This window comes from Panthera uncia, chromosome C2, assembly GCF_023721935.1.
Source record: "Panthera uncia isolate 11264 chromosome C2, Puncia_PCG_1.0, whole genome shotgun sequence".
Lineage (NCBI taxonomy): Eukaryota > Metazoa > Chordata > Mammalia > Carnivora > Felidae > Panthera > Panthera uncia.
This window is the reverse complement of record NC_064810.1, coordinates 139907280-139926052: the sequence shown is the minus strand read 5'-3', so window position 1 is coordinate 139926052 and position 18773 is coordinate 139907280. Positions and strand designations below refer to the sequence as shown.

Sequence of the window (18773 nt, the reverse complement as noted above, 5' to 3'; positions counted from 1 at the left end):
CTCACAGCCACTGATGTAGGACAAGAAATATGATAGCCATTTAGCAGAAACCCGGGGCTCAGAAAGTTGAAGGGACTCTCACCTCTGGTCACACAGCTAATGGCAGAATCCTATTCAAAATCAGGAATTCCAAGGGCAGATTTTATCATCTTTACATGGGCTTGGGAACCTAGAAGTCCATTCTTCTGCAGGAGGCTGGACGTAGCCTGCGGATGTGTTTTGTATTTTGTTTTGTTCTGTTTTTAATTGAGCTGGTCCAACCGTCAAACATCAGGAGGTTTCACATAAAAACCTGGATTTCTGACTTCTGGGGGGAAAAAAAGCTCAGATCTGTCCTCACACAGGGCAACCAAAGAACAGAGCTAAGAGGAGACTGTAGCCCGCTTTCCCGTGGATAACCCAGAACCCAAACACAGTCAAAGACTCTCTCCTTCCACGGTCTCATGCTCAGCTACACAAAACCCTAACAGCTCAGGCTGTTCCCACTTCCACGCCTGTGCTCACATGACGTCTGTCTTCCTGGGACGTCTCTGCCTGTCTTGCCAGTTTGGTATGTGTATGTGATCAGTCTTTCAGGATCCAGTTCGCATGCCCTTGGCTCCAAAAAGTCAGTTCTTGGTATCCCTGGAAGAACGAACCAGCCTCTGTTCTTGAATATTTTTTGTGTTTATTTTATTTATTTAAACATTTTTTAAATGTGTATTTATTTTTGAGAGACACAGAGACAGAGTGCGAGCTGGGGAGTGGCAGAGAGAGAGGGAGACACAGAGTCCAAAGCAGGCTCCAGGCTCTGAGCTGTCAGCACCGAGCCCGATGCAGGGCTTGAACCCACGAATGGTGAGATGATGTCCTGAGCCAAAGTCGGATGCTTAACTGACTGAGCACCAAGGCCTCCCTTTTTGTGTTTATTTTATTAAACATCTTTTCATGTGTGCATATTCAGTGTTGGGCACATAGTAAGCAATCAGCTATGTTTTGATCCGTACTAAAAACAAAGAATTAAGTAGTACTTATGTACCAGACGTGGTTCAAAGCACCTAATACATATTAACTCATGTAAGCCTCGCAACTCTCTATCCTTACATTCATCTCACCTAGAGAAAACGGATGTCTGAGGATATTTAGGCACATTAAAGGTTAGGGAATATTCTCGGAGTCACTCACTCTGCTATTCAGTTGCAGAAGGGGAATTAGAACCGAGTCTGGCTACCTCTGGATAGATGGGTAGATGAAAAGACAGAAGGAAGGGAGAGACAGAAGAAAGGAAAAAGAGAGGAAAGGAGGGAGACCCAGTCAGGTGAACTGTTAGGAACAGGAAAAGGCACGTTCTGTGGCAGCAACCACAAGGTCCCTGGTGGGGCCAGGGCAGTGTCGTATGCTGGTAAAATGTAGCAACAGATTCTCTGCATCAAAAAAGCCCTGCTTTGCAGTGTCTGTGAGTTTCTGTGGTGCCGATAATCCTACCGTGGAGGATTTTGAGCTCTCAACGTGATATCACTGAATGCAGAGTTGGAAAGAGGAAATGGGACGAGTCGGTGGCACTACCCGGTACTAACACGTCAGCTCAGATACACCAGAGTGCAGGATGCACCTAGGAAGGCGACAGAGGAAGAGACAGGCAGGACCAGGTGAGGAAGGAACTATGGAACCCTACTGAGGATCGTCCTCAATACAACAACGAGTAACCTGGAAGTTTTTAGTAGCAAGTGACACATCATACAGTTATGAAGACAGGCACACAGTCAAACCTCAGGAGCCCCTCCTTCATCTTTCCTGCAACTTTCCTGAGTGACAGTTACTGCTGCAAGGAAACTTACCAATGGTTCTGCCCTTTGCCTACTCTATCCCTTTTCACCTGTCAGCTGTCGTTCCCTCTATCAATCCCTCTGCCGACCACCACCATCCTCTTATTCTGGGCTCCTGGAAGTGCTCTGGGGGTCAACAGACCCTCAGGACTGGGGAGTCTCTGCCCATCATTACTGGTCCTCTGGTGTGTCAGGGCTGGAGGGCCTAAGCAAAGAAGTGAGCTTGAACGAGCTCAACAGGAAAGCCATCATACGGAGTATTATCAGTAAAGCAAAGCCAGACACATCCTTGACATTAGAGACCACAGAGCTGGAAGGGGCTCTAGAAAGCCTCCAGTTTACTGGGGAAGTAGAGCAGAGGGCAGTCAACTTAACCAGCCCAAAGACATCATGCTGATTAAGGCCAAAGTTTGATGTAGAATGAGGTTGCCTCGTTCCCAAATACTCTACCTGCATATAAGCAGGATATTTTCTGGGATGTTGCTTCCCTCCTGCAAAGTCAAAGGCTTTCTTAGGAGAACTTTTTCTATTAAGCAGGTTCTACTTCACCAAATAGAACAGACAGAAACATGGTGATCTCCACCATCGGGGACATCCTGGCATCCTCCCGTAACACAGGACAGTATGAGCCATCTGTCTGGAAAACACTCCTATGACCACAGTCTCCTTTGTATCACTCATGGCCTTATTCATCAGTTTAAGAATTCAGTTCTCCAGACCCAGACCTTTCCCCCTGGGTCTCCATCTACCTGGCCTGCACTGAGGCCATTTCCTGATAAGCAGGAAATGGACAGGGAAAGGAAGTGAACCATTATAGCAGCTCTGCTTTGGGGAAACAAGTGTTGGAGGGGAACTTAAAACTTTCAGCTGAAATGCACACTTCAGGTGACCAGCCAAGGCGACAGGGCACGTAGCCAAGGCAGCCAGCCATCGGGGACTGAGATATAGGCCAATCTTCACCTAGCCAGGAGCCAGATGCTGCTGCCTATTTTCTAGTTCTTACAGAGGCATCCCACAGCCTGCCTGTGCCCCTGATATGTGAGTCTCTTTCAGCTAACAGTGATTTTTATTTGCCAACGCCCGTCATTGTCTACAACCATGACCCCTAGGAATAGGGCAGGTAAGGCCAGTTCCTGGGGCCAGAAAAGTGAAAATTGGTCCAGAGAGAGAGATGGAGAGAGAGAAGATCCCAGAGAGACAAAAGAAGCTGGGAGGACCCTGTTATAATCTGCCCAAGTCTGTTCCGATGTACTCCTACCGCGTTAGCTGGAGACACCGAACATGGGTCCAAGGTTTTTGGGGTCGCAGACCTCTAGGGCATTTATCAACAGAATGCAAGTGATCCATAAACCTGAACAGGGAAAGAGTCACAACTTTGTTTATGAACACTGCACTACAATTTAGTATTTCATTCCATCATAAAGGCAGGCGACAATACTGCCTTTACGGTCTGCCATGTCGTAAAAGCACCAAAGACTTTGCCACTGACAGAAAGCAGACTTCTTCGTGTCCGAACACAGCTGCTGCAGGTGTCTCAAAGCAGCCCCATTGCAGATCCCTACTTAGGAGAGATGGTGGCCATCTGTCCCACCAGATCTTGTTGTTACACATACATTAGGAGCTTACAATGGTGTGCGTGTGTGCGCGCGCGTGTGTGTATCTAGTGTTATAATCTTCTGGGTTGCATTTGAAGCATTTAAACACGTCATTCTGCGGGTCCCTAAGTTTGGAGGACTGCCAAAGGGCCACAGGCATCAATGAGATGAAGAGCCATTGATTGGCCTGGTGGTAGAGAAGCCACATGAACAGGGGACAGGGGAATGTGGGTATGAGACCAGGCCCTCTGGCTGAGCAGCCAGCCTGCCTTTCCTTTGACCTACACCTTGAGGAATTATTTGGGTACGTTATTTTTCCTTGTACACTTCTTCAGCCCTTTATCATCCCCATTAGCTTTCCGTATCTTCTTATTTTTATGCCTTTTAAATCTTACCCCTCATGTTTGGCGTACTATTAAATCTCATTTAGTCTTTCTGTGCACAGAGCTGGGTTTTCTTCCTTCAGGTGGTCTGTTTTCTTTCCTGGCCTACCTCTCTCACCCCCTTTCTCTCCTTGCTGTATCCTGTTACCTCTCTCTTCGCCCCCCTGACCCAGCTGGCTGTCAGTCCTCCCTCCTTCCTGGATTTTGCAGCAGATGCTTCGGGCACCAAGCGCCTACAGTCCACCTTGCACTGGGGAAGGGAATTTATTTTGTCTAGATGACACGTTTCTAAGGAGCCACCAAAAAACAGACTGACCACCTGAATAAATGACAACCAAACATTCCATGGGAGAAGGGTACCTGCCTTTGCCAATGCAAACTTAAATATAATCTGTAGGAGGATGGGAAACACTCCTGCTTGATAATCCCTGCTGACCAGATGTCTAGGGAAGGTCAGCAGACTAGACCAGGATTCTTCTCAGTGCATAAATTCCCAGAGTAGCAAAAGAGAAGTATACTGCTTAGTCACTGCTAACAGGGGGAGCCCTCTGTAAGCAGGCCTTTACCAGCACTGCTTTTCTAAATCAGAAGTGAAGAGGTTAGACTAGAGGGAAAGCCAGTGTGCCTTCATGACCTGTGTGCTTTTGCTCTGGACAAACATCCAAGTGCACTGTGCCTCCTCCCTGCCCTCACCAGGGGAAACATTTGTCCTGAAATAGCCAACTCTCCCGGCAAGGTATTGAAGGCTTACATGTAGACAGAAAACGTGTATCAATGGCCTAAAAAATGAAAGGAAGAAAGAACAAAAGGGAAGAAATAAAGAGAAGAAAGAGAAAAAAGGAAACGAATCTGCATTTGAAGACATGCTTCATTTTGTGGAGGGTTATTCTGTGTTCGAGAATGGTTCACAATCTTTTATTTTTTTTTAATGTTTCTATTTTACTTCTTCTTCTAAAAAATGTTTACTTATTTTGAGAGAGAGAGAGAGAGCACATGCAGAGGAGGGGCAGGGAGAGAGAGAACCCCAAGCAGGCTCCGTGGGGCTCGATCCCACGAACTTGAGATCATGAGCTGAACTGAAACCAAGAGTCGGACGCTTAACCGACTGAACCATCCAGGCACCTCTGTTTCCAATTTAATTCTAAGGAAAGGCACAATTCTTTTTAGAAAACTATCTGAAAGTGTAGTGACACTTACATTGGAGAGTTGTTAACATATGAAGCAGCTCAGAGAACTTGGGATAAATTGAAACCACAAATTTTATAAACTTCACTGATCTGTTCATTGATCCTCTTAAAGAAAAAAATCCATTTTTATCAGGGTGGTTCTTTTTCAACCCTTGTTCATTTATTTATTTTAAATGAATTATACTGCCCTTGCCAACAACTCATCCCCTTTGGGAAAATAGCATGTTCCAAGGCTGTTAGCTCTTGAGAAGACTGCAGACTTCATTCTCACATAAAATTTCATACGCCATGTTACAATGTATTAATTCACTGGGCTTTTATAAGGGATATACAATTATATACTAGTATGTCAGATATAAAAGCTGCCATCATGGTTCCCAACCACTTGTAGAATAAAGCTCTCCAAAGTCACAACCTGCAGATAAAATATTAGATTTATTGATCTTATGGAATATTCAAACTTAAGTGTAAATTAAGATAGTATATATTTATTTAAAATAAAACACACGAGGGTAAAACTTCTCAGATTCTACTTAGTGAACCTTTTTCCCCTCCAACGTCTTCTTCAAACTCCACAGAAACTTATTATACGGCTTCTCTTGTTACTCAAAGTAGGTCAAGTTCAGATGCTCCGGTCCTTGATTATGTTTTTATTTTCAAATATCTCACCCAAACTGAGAATTTTAATTCATGCTATGTATTGCATAAATGCGTTTATTCATTGTGTTCTGAATAAAAAGGCTTCGGGTTTTTTTTTTTTTTCCATACTCTTTTCCCCAGAACATGCCGTTTAAAGCAGTTGCTCTTCTGCCAACAAACTGATATCAGTTTATATGATTTAAGGTAGATACACGCGCAAAGAATTGTCCCAGCAGAAGTGCTGTGTGGGCCCTTTAACACTACACCACATAAAAGCCACAGTGAAACAGGGAGAAGGGATGCCAACCACATAAACAGGATGAGGCTCCAGCTAAGTCTCCTATCATCCCTGAAAAGCTACAAATTGGGAACCAGGATGTCTGCCCAGATCAAAAAGGATTCTTCTTCCTGTGCTTCCTAAAAGAGAGACCATTTCTTTTGGATTTTGTCATACCTGATTTCAACGGTACATCTTTTCTCCTCTAACACTGCTGTGATCTCACTAGACCAGCTTCTCCACTTTAATGTGAATTTTCATGGTTTCCCCTGAAGATTGGGACAGCTACGTATATTTTGTTTTCTGACTTAACATAAAATAATATTCATTTCTAATAAATTCTCTAAAAATGTGAGTGCTCCCCTCGAGATAACAGGGGATTCTGGGATTCGGACCAGTCAACCCAACACAGAAGGCAAACTGAGGTGGTGGGGAGGCGGGGAAGGGGAAAGAACAGCATCTCTCAGTTCAGTCTCTCCATGGTCATTCCTGTCACCCCAAAGCCCTTTATCAGCCGACCTCCATCTACCCCCACCCCAGGTTCTTGACAGCAATGATCCCTCACCTTCACCTTTTCCTCCTTCACCCCTAGTTACTGCCTGACGGCTTCTGTCCTGGCTTCTCACAACATCAGGGATGCAAATCCTACCCCAGGCTACATAAAAGGCACCAAGCTTCCACCATCTGTCTGCCTGTAACTCTCACCCCTCTGTGTGGCTCTAAGGAACAGGTTTTTCCCAATCCCCCTCTCTGTTTACTCCAACTGACTTTTTCTTGATTTGTCTCCAGGGGCAGGACCTCCTGATGCCAGTAGCTACAGAGAAAAGACATGGGATGTTCTTAGAAACCAAAATTCTGTCCTATAAGAATGGCTAGGGCCATATGGCATCCCTAGGCTGCTGAAGAAGGTCCCTTTGTTACAAGGTCTCTGTGGGTAACAAAGTGGCAAAGGGCTATTTTCCCCCTCTCTGAGCCTCAGGTATATCCGCTAGAAAGATATTGTTTTGCCTCAGATTTGCAACAGCCTAAAGTGTGACCCAACGGTCAGAAATTCAGAAGAAATCATACCAAATCACTCCATTGTATTCAAAAGAATTTTCCCCTCTGATCTACTATGATTTCTCTTATTTTCCCAAATACTTGGGAGTGAGGCCAGACAGAGCTACTCCTCCTGACAAAAAGACTGCTACAATGATTGGGAATCCATTCAATTTTATTGAACGTCACCTAAAGGTTTGCATGGTTACTTAAACGCTGTTGATTTGAAGGCTTATAAGTATTTGGTTGCAATTTTTTGCAAATGAGACACATTTGTGATGGTGTATCCGTTATATGATAGCTATTTTTTTTCTGGTTATGCTGACTGAGGCAGTTATGAAGAATTAGAAAAATGAACTTTCTTTTAATAAGTTTTTCCCTAATTAATTTTAAGATGCTGAAAAACAGCAGTGGCCATAATCCATTTATGCATCAACATGGCTTATTTTGGCCAAGAGTCAGAAGACAGTGGTTCTAGCACTGGTTATGTTAGGAACACACAGAGTGGCCTTGAACATATCACTGAATCTCCTCCCTGCTTCTGGATTGGGGGCAGTGATATCTGAGATCCCTTTAGCTCTAATGTTCTGTGGTTCAATCACTAGAAAGACACTGGCAAAACACAGTTTCTACGGTTTGTGACTATAGATCTCTGCTCACGTTTGGATTCCCCCCTCTCCACTGCTCTTCATATTTTAAATGGGAAGGTCTACCAAAAGGTTCAGAAAAGAAGTCCATTGCCAGCAGCCAGTTCCCTAAATTTGCTTTCAGCACCAGGATCCCATTCTACCGAGATGTACCCCAACAGACTCTGAGAGAGGGGACATGCCCCATCAGCCTCCCACAGTATGCCTGCGGGGTTTGGAGTAAAGGGCTGGGAGACCTCACCCATACTTCCTTGTGGACAAAAGGTCTTTAGTACCAAACAGGGTCAGGGAGCTTGGGACACACCCAGTGTTCTCTACCCACAAGACTAACCAGCTTCCCCACTTGCTGGCTGGATGACAATGAACACATAACTTAAGTTCTCCATGGTTTAGTTTCCTCACCCATAAAATGGGGAAAAAATAACTGTCCTCCAGGGCTGTTGTGAGGAGTAAAACTAAAACAGTTCACGCAAAATATCAAGAATAGTGCCTGGCACAGAGCAAGAGCTCAATAAACACTGGCGCGGATTATTATTACTACCTGTCTCCCCAGGATATCTCAGCAACGCGGGGGTGGGGGGTGGGGGGGAGGACGGACGGGGACACTTTGGTGTGCAATTGAAGTCTTCCTTCAAGAGTTCCCCAGGGACATGTTCCAACCTGTTTCTCCATGCAGAGGGAAGTGGCCCGAGCACAAACCCAGGTAATAGGCATCCGGAAAGAAACTGGCCCCGGGGTAGTTCTCGCGGGGTGAGGGACTTCATTCTGGGATCCTACCTCAGGTATCCAGGTAATTCGGCAGAAGCCAACGCTCTGTCCCCTGCGATGCCTGGCCTGTGAGGGTGTGGCCTTTGTGCTCAGGAGCCGCGGGGAGTCAGCGCTGAGGGAATCCCCGGTCCCGCTCCTCGGGGCTCTGAAGCCGGCCGCGGGGAGACTGGAGCTCGCTGCTCCAGGGGTGCCCCAGGGTGGGAGTGAGCGACCTCAGGATTCCTCCCCCGGAGCCCTGGCAAGTCGACGTCTCTTCCGGAAGGGTCTGGCCAAGGCGTGGGGCCCAGAAAAGGAGACTGCGCTGAGCTCTGCTTTCTCCCGGCTGGTTACGGGAGAGCAGCAGACTTATTATAACAGGGCAACCGCAGAGGCGGCTGTGCCCCGAAAAGCCTGCACGTGGGAGGCCTGGGCAAGGAGGGCCAGAGGGTTTTAAACAGCTCGGGACCCCACGCAACCTCCAAATTCTTCGATGGGCCAGTGGAAACCCGGCACTGGACTCTCCAAGGTGCTGCTTGGAGAGGGGCGTGCACCTCCTCAGAGAGAGAAGGGTTAAACGAGGTGCTTCCAGGCCTTTGGTAGCCCACCTGGAGAAATGGAGCCCGGGGAGGGGGCGCCCCTTCTCTGCAACAGCAGTCTAGGCCCCCTCCCGCAAATGGTCTTCCATTCGAGATTGCTGGGGGGCAAAGGAGGAGAGAGCCTCGCCTTCCCGCATCCGTTAAGGCGGCTGCAACAACCACAAGGACCTGCCGAGGGGCCCAAACGTGGAAAGACCCACCTCTGCCCGGGGCCCCGGCCTGGAAGCCAAGTCTCCCCTCATCGGATGCCCACACCACCTCGCCCTGCGTTTCCCGCACGCCCTCCGGCTCTTGGCTCCCGAGCCTGCGGGCACAGCTTGGGGCTCCCCCACTCCCTCGCTCCGCCCAGGTGCGATTTGCGGAAGGGCGGGGGGGGGGTGGGGGACGGAAAGGTGGCTTCCCACTGCAGCCTCCGCCCCTGCGCTCTCCTCCAACCGGTTCGAACCCCTGTCTACTCTCCTGGCGCTGGGGACTCCCCCCGCCCCCCTGCCCGGCACACACGCCTCTCCTGGGGGCCAGGAATCCCCTTCCCACCCTGCGGCTGTGCAGACCTCCTTGACTCCAGAGCGCCCGGCAGGGAAGGTGGGCGTGGGTCTACGGACTCGGCTGCGGAGGTGGAAGGGTGTAGAAGCGGGTGCCGGGGAAAGGAGAGGACTCTGGTCCTCTTAGAGCCAGGAAAAGCATCCCTGGTCCATGATCTGACCACTCGGTCGCCGCCTGAGACGCCAACGCATTCACAATCTCGCCTGGAGGTTTGTTTCTCCTGGAGAGGAAGATCGCCCCGTTCCAGGCACCCAGAAGCCGGCCTTCCCAAGTACCCCCCCCCCCCCCCCCCCCCCCCCCCGGGCTCTGGCATTCCAGGGCTCCATTCTGCCTCTCTGCGCCTTCCCAGGTGCCCAGCCCCTCCCCCCATCTCTATTTACACACCCGGGCCAGAGCTCTCCGGACTCAAATCCTTTTTCCTCCGTGTCAGGTGACGGCTTGGACTGGCCCCTCGCCCACTTTAAAAGCGGAGCCCTTTGGTACCCTGTCAACCAGATCTACCCGAGACCCCCACCCCCACCCCTCCAGCAACATTTCTCTCCCCAAATGACTTACTTCACCCACCCGGATCTGCACTTGCTGTTCCCGCGGCACACAGCCGCAAGCCACTCCAAGGGTTTCATTACCGAGTTCGGGGTGGCATACGCAAGGATGGACCGTGCTAGACTGAGCCCCAAGGGTGGCCGCAGCCTCCTCCCATGTCCCACCCCTCCTATTGCATTCTCTCTGCTCCTATCCCACCCTCACGAGCAGGATGAGCACTGCTGAGTCCCAAACCCTCGCCTCTCTAGCGGGAGCTGCAGGGAGTGAAAAGTCGACTGGCAAGAACACCGAAAGAGAAATGGGCAGATGCAAACGTCAGGGGTGGTAGTGGGGGAGGGCTGGGGGAAGGGCGCACGCGAGAACTAGACCTGCAACTTGCACGGCACGGGGTGAGCACCGCGCGGGGAGGGGGGGGCGCACAAAACTTTGCAGACTATTGCACAGCAGCTGGCTGCAAGCGAGCAGGGGGTCGACTTCCCCCCGCCAGGAGGGGTCTCTCCCGGGGTCTGCGCCAAGGGGACCGGAGCTTTGGACGTGGCTCTGACCTGGGGTGACAGTTCCCCTCTACTTGTTACGGGAAGGGACGGCCTAGACACCCGGGTAGAGGGACGACACCGCGCTTTGCGAAAAGCAACAGGCGGCTGCACCTTACCTTGCGCCAGTCCCGGGCCGGGGTGGCTGCTCCATCCTCGTGGCGCAGGGAAGAGGCGTTGGATGCGTCTGCCTGGGGGTGTGAGCTGCCAGAGCTGCAGCGCCCGCTCTTCCCACCCCGCTGCCAGCCGGGCTGCCCACCCCGGACCCGGCCGGCCGGGAGGGCTCGTTCCCCGCCGCGGCGGCGGCGTTAGTGCGCGGAGGCAGGAGCGCGGGACGCCGGCTGTGCGTGGCTGGCCGGCGTCCTCCGGCGCCTCCACCGAGCGAGGGTGCGGCTCCGGGCGGCCGTGCGGAGCACCGCTTGGCTCCCGCTTCTGCGGCGGCTGCTGCAGACCCTGCGCCCGGCCCCGGAGCCTTGCAGGAGGAGGAGACAAAGACGCGAGGGAGGCGAAGCGCCGCTCGCCCAGATGCGATCGTCTCAGGCACTAGAGGGGAATCGCCTCCAAACCCCGGCTGAGGATGAGGGAGGAGGGGCGAGGAGGCTGGGGACGGGAAAAGCAGCAGGGAACGAACGTGACAGTCAGAGCCCTGCCACCGCCTCTCCCGCGCTGCCCTCTCGCCAGCCGGGTGGAGGGTCCGGAACGGAGAGAGAGGGCGGGGGCTGAGCGTTTGCTGCGGGAGGAGAGGCGCCGAGGTGGGAGTATGGGCTCCCTCCGCCTCCCTCGCCTGCCTTCCTCGCACCCCGCCGGTGCAGAGCTCCTCTCTCTGGAAGCTACGGCCCCATTCTTTCTCCTGTTTATCTAACTACTGAGATCCGAGCTGAATAAAACCGGCAGAAGCAGCATAATGAGGTGATGGGTTGATTGTCCTCTAATGGGGAAAAGGCGGATGCCTAACATCTCTTCGACAAATGATGGCCTACTGGGTGCCAAGTGCTGTATGTAGTAGGCTGTTCCAGGGTAAGAGGGATCAAGTGAGCTATTCCCCGAAGGCTCTATGTTCCAATATCAGAATGATCCCCTGCGGTTCCTGAAGCACAAAGTTTTGGCCATGAGTCCTGGGCCTTGATCCCCACCCCCTACTAGTCCAGTTTCCCAAAGCAGAAGAAGGTGTTAGAATTCAATTTGCCTTCCCGTTGCAGGGATGACTTTCTACAGCCAAAACCAAAACCAAACCAAACAAAACAACAACAACAACAAAACGGCGTGCAAAGTATATATAGACCTTAAGAAAGTGTATGTGCGTGTGTTCATGTGTGTTTGCTAAGATTAACACAAATTGCTGGTTTCAGTGGTTCTCAGTTCATGATTTAAATTATTTAGCAGAGCTGCACCTAAATAAATAAATGAATCAAGAAACAAGCAAGTGGGGCCAGAGGAACCAGCCTTCCCAGCATCTACACATACCACCTTCTTTTACAGCCCTGTTTCCACCCCAGCCCTCACCCCTCACTCCAGGCAGAATTACTTTTCCTCTTCTCTTTGCTATCACAGTCAAATTTGCCAATCACTTGCAGAATTCACATAGGTATAGATTTTTTTTTTATAGTTTTCCATTGCATCACTCACCTGTATTATCTCCTTTTTTCTTCTTTTTTAGGATACCACTGCAACATCCAGACTTGTTTTGTGTCTAGTGGGTACTCAAGGAAAGCTTAGCCTGTTGGAAGTCGTTTTCTCCTTTAAACACTGCTAAATCCCAGAGTGTCTACAATTAAAGGAACTTGGGTGACGAAATTTGGGAGGGTTTGGGGAAGGGGAGGGCACACACAGTTCTACTCCCAGCTCCTCTGACCTAGAAATGGAAAAGCATTTAATTCATTTTTTGTTTCTGGACACTTTTCTTTTCCCACTGACCAGCCTGCGTCTGTTTGCTGAATTCCCATAAAGCAAGGGAAACCGAGTTGTTGGGCAACTGCATAGAGCAAGTGATATGTACTCAGTTGCCCACACCTAAAGCAAACCCATTCCAGGCAGAGAATGACCAAAAAAATCTGTATTATTTCATGACCTGTGTCAAGTATGTTGAAAGACTGCCAAGGTGTCCTCATTTCCAATGAGGCTCTCTTATTGTAGATGCATTTTAGAATAGTTTGAAGAGTACTTCATTGCTGAGAGGTAAAAAAAAAAAAAAGTGCTATGTAGTTTAGGGATATTTAAAATTGTTCTTTATTTTCTACCCCCACTTCCTATGCATTGTAGGATGGATACCATCTAGATCGGGGATGTGCTAAGGAAAAGGTCCATAATGTGTAGGAGATTAGAAAACATGATTGCTAAGATACCTTCTATTTCTAAGATGAAACTGTGATTGGAAAGGTTGTGGTTTTTTTGTGGTTTAAGTTCTGTTTATTTATTTTGTTTTTGTTTTTTAAATGAAGTCTTAGGACTTATGGATGGCAGGTATGTAATTTGGTGTAACTTTTCTGAAGGGAAATATGATGTTACTCTTGAAAGCATAAACTTTTTGGAGGTCATTGTCCCTAAGACTGTACTTCTAGAAATTCATCATTAGGAATAAATAATGGATATTCAGTAAGATTTATATGCAAGGATATTCATTACAGTGTTGTTTACACTAGTGGAAAATTGAAAATAAACAAAACCAAATTGAAATTTCTAACAAGACTGGAATAGTGAAATGTTTTTTAAATCTATAAATGGATACTGGTCAGACATTAAACTGTGGTTGTAAATGAGTTAAGTGAGTATTGTTATAAATGATAATTATAATTTTAGATGCAAAAAAATCAGATGCACAAGATGAGAGACACAATAATAAAAATTAATATCTGGAGTCAACAGATGTAGGTTTGGAGCTATACATTTCTACTTGATAGCTATGTAGAAATCTTAGACTTGAACTTCCAATTCCTTAAAGGTATAATTGGTTGATGTTAATTACCTCATAGTGTTCTGTTTTCACTGAAATTTGCAAAACACTTATTTCACAAATAAGTGCCTACTACACGGTAAAAATCTCAATATGTTTTTCTCTTGGCAATCATTACATGTATAAATGTGAATATATGCATAGGTTTAGGCTCGTGTCTAGAGTAATGTATACTCCAGTATTAACAGTGGTTATCCCTGTTCATACAGGGATTACAAGTATCTTTTAAAATATATAGGGTAGAGGCGCCTGGGTGGCTCAGTCGGTTGGGCGACCGACTTCGGCTCGGGTCATGATCTCACGGTCTGTGAGTTTGAGCCCCGCGTCGGGCTCTGTGCTGACAGCTCAGAGCCTGGAGCCTGTTTCAGATTCTGTGTCTCCCTCTCTCTCTGACCCTCCCCCGTTCATGCTCTGTCCCTCTCTGTCTCAAAAATAAATAAATGTAAAAAAAAAAAATTAAAAAAATATATAGGGTAATCAAAAGCAGAGGAATTTGTTTTTAAATTAGTTCTCTTTTAATTAAAACAAATGATTTCTACCTATTGACAGAGGAAACCTCTAGACTTGGGATGCTTTCTGCTCTACTTGATTCACATGCTCATCAACAAGACTTGCTGACCATTGGTGTCGCCCATGCTATAAAAAGGATAAATGACAGGGCATGGAGTTTGTCACCTCTGATATAAACTTAGATTTGTTTTGTAGCAACCAGGAGTCAAATCCAGCTCAGCAAAATATGCTGTTTAATACGAGGAGCTGATTGGTTGCTGCCCCTGACTTGTCTTGACAACCTATAAAAAAAGAGAAGAGAGGAGGTATCAGAAGCTATATTTGTAACTTGATTAGTGAATTAAGAAGGAAGCCTAGCACTGAAGGGCCACTTCATTCAATGACCTTCACATCACAGCAGCGGCCCCTCTGACCCAGAGGGGGAGCTTTTGTAAAACTTATGTGTGTATTACAAATATTACATTACTTACTGGTGTTTCCAGTTTAACTCTCTCTAGAAATAGGGGTAAGCAATTGTTTTAAAATCAATATATTCCAGTAATTTTGCAACTAAAGGAAACCTCTTGAAATTGTAATTGCATTTTCCATTTGGAACTCTCCAGAGAAATGGAAACGCATTTTTCCGAGCCCTTGAGTTGATTTTCTGAAATCTAAATAGTTGGGGTGACTTAAATGAATGGAATCAAGGCAAGAAGATGTTAATATCATGAATCCTTTGTGGAACGTGTTCCAGTTAAGTACTCTTCATAACAAATCACCCCCGAACTTCTTGACTTAAAATAACAACAATCTTTTATTAGCCTGAATCTGGAATTTGGACAGGGCTCGGGGAAGAAGGCTCACTTCTGGCCCACTCAGTGTCAGCTTAGGGCCACTGGAATCAGAAGTAGAGGATTCACTTCCCAAATGGTTCCATCACATGCCTGGCAGCGTGTGCTGGCTCTTGGCGTTCGACAGGAGCTGAGGCTCAGACCTCAGTTTCTCTCCATATGGGCGTTTCCATGTGCATCTTTCCCATATCTCCATAGTTCCTCATAGATTTCCTCACTTTATGCCATTTGGGTTTACGAAGAGAACCCGATAGGAGTCGGACCTTGCCTGGATAATGAAAATCTGAACATTATACAAACAATCTAGTCTTCGAATGGCATTGCAAGTTTTAACCCAGAACTCACTGGGCAATGTACACTCGTGAATCTAGCTCATCATTTGGAAGACTTGGGTACATGGATCAGTTTTTCTTCCATTTACCGAGATCATTTGGAATGCAAAGTAGTGCACCCACCATGGGAAACAATATGGAGATTCCTCAAAAAATTAAAAATAGAACTATTATATGATCCAGCAATTCCACTTTTGGGTATTTATCCAAAGAAAACAAAATCACGATCTCAAAAATATGTCTGCACCCTCATGTTCATTGCAGCATTATTTACAACAGCCAAGACATGGAAACAACCTAAGTGTCTATTGATGGATGAATGGGTAATGAAAAATACATACACACAGACACACAGACACACACAGACACACACACAGACACACACACAGACACACACACAGACACACACACACACACACACACACAAAATGACACCATGGAATATTACTCAGCCATAAAAACGAAGGAAATCCTGCCTTTGTAATAACATGAATGGACCTTGAGGGCATTATGCTAAGTGAAAGAAACCAGAGAGAAAGAGACAAATACTGTGTGATTTCACTTCTATGTGGAATCTAAACCAAACCAAAACAAAACAAAACACCAAAAAAACCCAAAAAACAAAACTCTTCAATACAATGAACATATTGGTGGTTGCCAGAGGCAGAGGTTGGGGGAGATGGGAGAAATAGGTTTACTGTTTAATAAAAATAAAGGAATTAGAGGGCTGGCCATGTATAAATGCATAGTAATTTGTGTGTGTGTGTGTGTGTGTGTGTGTGTGTGTGTGTGTGTATTTAATGACTGGTCCACATAGTGAAGACCAAATTCCCTATCATGGTTTTTTCATAGGCCTCTGCCATTTAACTTTCTTTCCAGCTCTGTCAGCTTCTTTTATCTTCTCATGTTTATCCATCTTATCTTGGCTTTATGTAGACTCCTATTCAGGCTAGCTGTTGACAAGTTCACCTCTCCTAGTAGACTTATCATAGGGGGCTAAAGTTCCTTGAGAGCAGAGACTTTATTCCGATCAATTTATGCCCCCACAACTGTCAGTCGAGCCATGCAAGGAGTGGGTGCTTATACATGCTTATTGAAAAGATGAATAATTCAACACCCCTTGCCTTTCCAATTCAATCATTCTATCTCTAAAATGGCAATATTGCTCGTGAGCTGCTCCACAGGGGAGCTAATTAATTCTCTGAAACTGGAAAATGTTTTGAAGTTCCACAGTACTTTGGAAGCACTCAAGAACATTAATATGTGCAATAAAGACATTATTATTACTTCCCTGACACATAAATGGTGAATAATCCATTTTAATGTGTTTGTTTTGAATATACTCAACAAATTTGCAGGAAGTAATGTATTGTTGGCTCATTTCTACTAATGGACACCTTGTGTGGACTGAATAAGATGTGGCCTCTTCTGGCTCTATTGTTTGCTCATTTCTCCAGCTCTCAGAACGGCTATTATACATGTTTTCTGCCAGAAAGGTGCCCAGGATATGAGAATCAGCCTTCTTGGGGTTCCGTGTCTTGACAGGTCATATGAGTACCTATGGGATTCTAGGATTGCACTCTTAGTTCCCTAGCCATATAATTATTGTGGGAAGTGTCTTGTAGCTGAGAGATCCAATAGAGAATTCCTATCCCTAGGTGGAAATATCAGACTCTCTTCTTGGGCATTTTGGACAAGAAAACTGGGAAGACCGGGCTCATCTTTCTGATGACTAACATCGCAAGGTGTAACTCATAGGAGCCATGAGCAGGCATGATATCTGCCATGCAGAGAAAGCCACACTATACTGTGAGTGACAAAACTTCCACACAGGGACAAATGTGAGAGGCAGAGTGATTCCCTGTAGGGTCTGAGTCCCTGGTTCAAGCTATTTGGAAGTCCAGCCATGTCTCTGCTCTCCCCTGCTTTTATTCATCCTCTTTTTTCAAGAAATCACCTTTTTGCTTAAACTAGTTCACATTTAGTTTCTGTCTCTTGGGACCAAAAAAAAAAAAAGTCCAACTAATGCAACATCAAAGAAAGACTTGAGAAATGCTTCTCAGAATATGTTTAAGGGTTGGAGAGAGTGCGCTTGGGGACACTTCGATATGAGGCTTATAGTTTGAGAAGCTAAAAGCCCGGTGACTAATATAAATTGAACCATATTTTTCCAGATAATAAAAATAAGATCTGACATGTAAAAGCAGGATCCCAGTGTTTTTGACTTACTGGAATGTAGGCTTCATGAGGTAGAAATCTGGATTCTTTACCAGTGTTCACTGATGACTACAATAGAATTCTGCACATGCTAGATAATTCTGCACATTATTTAATAAATATTTGTGGAATGAATGAATGCATTTATTTGTTGCATATCTTCCTTAGTCCTAGTCGAAATATGGAAAATGACTCCTTATTGAATCCATACTACAATTCAGCCACTGTGCTCAGTGTCAACAAACATGTCATTGAGTTTATTACCTGACCTTGGAGCGGAGGTTGTGGGTGGGAAACGACTATGGATTCCGAGAACTTGTTCTAAGATGAGACAGTTTGTTCAAACAGTTTGCACGTAGATTCTATATGGTGGGGGTCAGGATTTGAACCCAGGAGCATCAGTCTCCAAAACGTGTGCTCTCTCTAACATACCACATTCACATATTAACATACAGGGCAGGGATCTCTTCCGGAGCAATAAACTAAAAGGGGACAGGGCTGGACTGGAATATTGCTTCATATATAACTCCAGCTCTAATGATCAAGGATTTAGTGAACACGGAATTAGTCCTCACTCTACAGACGAGTAAGTGCAGGTCTATAGGGCTGCATCCAGTACTCATCAGTCAGTATCTACTCAGAAAGTCTCATTTTCAGGATGGAAGCTCTCTTCTTGTTCCCCTGGTCTTCCCCTGGAAGAGTTAGAGGACTTACTCCTTACCCCCAAGACTGATGGGAGTTGATGGATAAATACCCTACACCTTCCTCCTCTTTTGGTTTGACTCCAAGGCATGTTCCACACTGTCACCAAGAGGTCCTCGATGTGACTGTGCCCCAATTACCCACAACACTAATTTGCTTAAAAGTATGCCCTTTATTGGTTTCCTTTCCTTCCATGTCTCACTTCCCTTCACCTCTCCCAGAACCTTCCAAACAAACTACTCAAACTCTCGCCTTTATCTCAAGGTTCTGCTTCTGGGCTCACCTGAGTTAAGGAGCTAAGTCATATCTCTGGCCCCTTTATCCTCATCCTGAAGGGAGACTGTCAGATTACCTGATCGATGAGTTTGAAAGAAGAAACTGAACATTATCTATTACTTCAACTCTTTTGAAGAGGGCAAGTTCATAGGACATACATGTTTGGACTACCCTCTGCTGTGGGCTTAAAGGCTTGCCTTCGTGGGAAGGTCTTCAGTTAGCAACTGGATGCATAAGTCAGTTTATTTCAGGAGTGATGTATTAGGACACTCACCAGATCCTTACAGATCTAAAATCATGCTCTCCAAACAGCTTTATCAGCAATATTCACATGGTTCATAAAAGCCAAATGTGGAAACAACCCAAATAAGCATCAACTGATTAATGGATAGACAAAATATGTTTATGGAATATTATTTGGCC

The 18773-nt window shown here is 46.4% G+C and overlaps 1 protein-coding gene across 1 annotated transcript in view; it reads right to left on the bottom strand.

Moving 5' to 3' along the window:
• The window catches only part of LRRC3B (leucine rich repeat containing 3B), a 90769-nt gene extending 79810 nt beyond the window's left edge, over positions 1-10959 (bottom strand). Inside the window, exon 1 of the mRNA XM_049628903.1 lies at positions 10653-10959. The gene's annotated coding sequence lies outside the window, so the exon portion shown is untranslated. The remainder of the gene's footprint in view (positions 1-10652) is intronic.
• Positions 10960-18773: the final 7814 nt, after the last annotated feature.